This window comes from Psammomys obesus, unplaced genomic scaffold, assembly GCF_907164565.1.
Source record: "Psammomys obesus unplaced genomic scaffold, mPsaObe1.curated_primary_1811, whole genome shotgun sequence".
In the NCBI taxonomy this organism is placed as follows: domain Eukaryota; kingdom Metazoa; phylum Chordata; class Mammalia; order Rodentia; family Muridae; genus Psammomys; species Psammomys obesus.
The window spans coordinates 25521453-25524737 of NW_026592890.1; the positions used below are offsets into that span (position 1 = coordinate 25521453).

The following is a 3285-nucleotide window of genomic DNA, read 5'->3' on the forward strand; positions in this document are numbered from 1 at the left end:
ATCCCCTTGCATGGTGACCAAGAGCTGCTTCCATTGAACCTACATTTATTTACTTTAACTTGCCTTGCATGAGAAGCAGCCCCAGCTCCTCATGTTATCCAGCTTCCGCAAGTGTCTGTCGCCTGAAAGCAGAACAGATGGGAAAGCTCAGGTGTGGAGGTGGGGGCGCGTGAGGACAACCACGTCTCAGCCGGTGCTTGCCGGTTCGGCTCGCTCAGGCGTCACCCGCACCCTTCACGGAGCAGCACAAACTCAGCCAAGAGCTCGGTTGCCAAGGCAACCGCTGTGACTTAACGCTTTGACTCTCGCTCTCGGTTGGCCAGGGGCCTGATGCCGTCACTCAAAGCGGGCGATTCTGCAAGATGGAGAGCGAACAATCTCAGCGGCCAGCTGGGGCCAGGGTCGAAGTCCATCAGACCGAAGCCCTCACTCGGGACGGTCCCTGGAGGCAGGTGGCACCAGGAGGGACCTCGGAGCCTGGGGGAGCCGGAGCTCTCTGCCGCCGCCAAGCTGGAGTTGGACGTGAAGACCGGGGGCGCCGGGCCCGTGGCTGCCGCCCAGCGGCTCCGCGGGGCGGAGACCCCGGAGGAGAGCGAGCCGGCCACGGTGGCCTCCGGGCGGGCTGGCCGGGCCGGGAGCGCGCTGCGCTGGTTCTCCACCGCGGTCCTGTACGCCGCCTTCCTGGGGCTGGTGAGAGCTGAGGCTGCGTCCCCCCAAGACTGGGGTGCGAGCCTGCCGCACGGGTCCTGCCCTTTCCAACCCGAGCGTTCTGTGTGACCTTGGGCGCTTTCGTGAGTCCTCCGGGGCTTCCGTTTCATCAGCGAACGCACAGACACAATTCTAATCCTGGAGCTCACTGTCAAGAGAGCGGTTGGTTTTTGCCTAACGTGTCTCCCCGTCTACAGCCTACCTTTGCAGGGCTCCTCTTAGAACTAGGGAGACGGAAAAGACGTTGCCGGGGTCTGTAGCCATTGCCCTCTGCACCGTAATTATTATACAGAGGAATCTACTTTGGGGAGGATTTTTCTCTGTAGGATGGCTTGACTAAATTACGCCAACCGCTTGATTTTACAGACGGGGAAATAAAGGAGAGGGGGGAAAATCACTTTTCTATAGCCAGGAAGACCCCTTACTCTGCCCACAACCCTCTTCAAACCAACTCCAGCGCATAAGTGATTTCCACGGAGCAATGTGAAAGGCTATTAAGCGCTTTCTGCAAAACCTTGAGCTACCCCTCAATTCGATGTTTGTGCCAAACCATTTCATTCCCCATCACTCCGTGGTTGTGATCCAGGGGGGTTGGGAGGGTGAGTCCCCTGAGGGGAGTCATTCACTCTCTCTTAGACTCAGCCACAACCATTTCTTAGATTGCACTGCTGCGGGCTCACAGCGTCACAGCGTCGGGCTGTGAGTCCTTGAAAGGCAAGAAGTGAGCTCCTTGCTGTGGCCCCGGGCTCACCCTGGTGTTTAGTCCTGGGTCAGTGGCGCCTGGGTAGGGTGCATACTTGCCTTTGGAGCGGAATGGTGTAGTTACGATCAATAGTTCTTGAAATGGAAGTGAACTGGGAACTTATCTAAGGGTCCAAGGAACTTCTTCTAAATGCTAGCTTGTTGGCCGTTAGGTCCTGTCACGCCTGTCAGAAAGAAAAAGGCTGGAAACGTTTATTTTTGCTCTTTATGCAATGTAATGTTGCAGGAACGTTTGCGTTGGCTCTACAGGCAGAGCCAGACAGGCAAGCGCAGAAGAAGCATCCTTATTGTAGCTCCTTTACCACTGTTGCCCATTCCTGGGCAGTGGCAGTCCGGTGGGCTGAGGACCTGTCCAGTCCCTCCTTTTCCATCACTGTCTCTCAGCTTGCAGTCTGTTGACATGTTAAAAAAGTAGGTTACAGTGTCCTACCCAAGGAGGTCGCTTTAGGCCCTTTTTATTACCACATGAATGGCTGTTTTGGTCCATTGGTAGAATTGAAAATGTCCAAGTCAGGTTCGTTTTCATAGTTCTTTAAGCTTTCTTCATGTTTTGTCACACATTTCTACGGGTGCATAAGAATATTTATGACTCTTGAGGTGATACAAGGTCCGTTATGATGGCCAATAGGAGGATAGCGCCAAGAAACTGAAATGGATCAAGATCAAATATATAGTTTGTGCAATAGGCGCTTAAAACAATTAGAATCCCATTGATCTGGATTGGTATGCTGGTGATTGAGGCCCATAGTTGGCTGTAAAGATTGCCTGACGTAAAACAATATCCAAGCTTGGCGTGGTGACACACACCTGTAATCCCAGCCCGTAGGAAGTGAGGCAGAAGGATTATGGATTTAGGGTCATCCTCAGCTACATAAGGGAGTTCCAGGCCAGCCTGGGCTACATGGAGATCTCAAAACAAACCAAACAGAAGGTATCCTTTGTTTTCTTGAAGAAAATTATTAACATAGGGGCACAGACAACACAGCTGCATCACAATTTCGTTTAGTCTTAAGTTCTATGTGCATTAGGGTTAAGGGCAGCAAGGAATGGCCTGAAGCTTGGCTGAGCATGCCCGAAGCAGGCCTGTAAGTTCACGCTAAGACACGGAGTTAAAATAGGGTGTAAACAACCCATAAAAGAAATGTTCAAAGCTATTCGTGGCAAGCTAAAATTTAGCACTTAAGTTTTTACCAATTTTTCAACCCTACTGTTTTTTTTTTTTTTTTTTTGGACTGGATTAGACTTTAAAATGTTGTGAATTAATTGCAAATAAGCTCACTGTCCCCCTCCCCCCGCACAGACCACACTCTATCCCCAACCCCCACACCAAGTTTGCCCAACACTGTTAAATGGCCACAGGATTAAAACCTTCAGGAGGTCAAAACGTGCTGCATAGTATCACACTGCACTCACGTTCTTATGGGCGGTGCTAGTGTCTCCCACGGCGAGATTCCAAAAGGACTGAGTGAAATGCATTTTCAAGCCAGTGACCACTCGGAGGGTCAGCAGAGCGCATGGCTCTTGCAGGGACCCCAGTCTGTCACCCCGTATCCAGCTTGGGCTGTTCCTAGCCCCCCATCACTCCAGTTGTGGGGTGATCGGATGCCTTTGTCCTCTGTGGGCACCTGTACCCTCCCCTTCACAGCACACATATAATTAAGGAATAAAACGATCTCTTAAAAAAACAGGCACTTGATTGATTCCTAGGAATTAACCGTCACAAAAATCTCCTAGGATTATATAAGATTTGATTTCTTAGTTCTCAGTTTGAAAGATCCCCGGAGGGTATCTTCCGTCAGAGAGACCCCCTCCCAA

The 3285-nt window shown here is 51.3% G+C and overlaps 1 protein-coding gene across 2 annotated transcripts in view; it reads left to right on the forward strand.

Moving 5' to 3' along the window:
- The first annotated feature begins 351 nt into the window (after positions 1-351).
- Positions 352-3285, forward strand: part of LOC129683211 (sodium-dependent glucose transporter 1B) — a 19756-nt gene continuing 16822 nt past the window's right edge. The window contains exon 1 of one of the 2 annotated variants that reach the window (XM_055615851.1): positions 352-690. The gene's annotated coding sequence lies outside the window, so the exon portion shown is untranslated. Of the gene's footprint in view, positions 691-847; positions 871-3285 lie in introns of those variants that run through there. The other variant, XM_055615850.1, reaches the window with a different exon arrangement.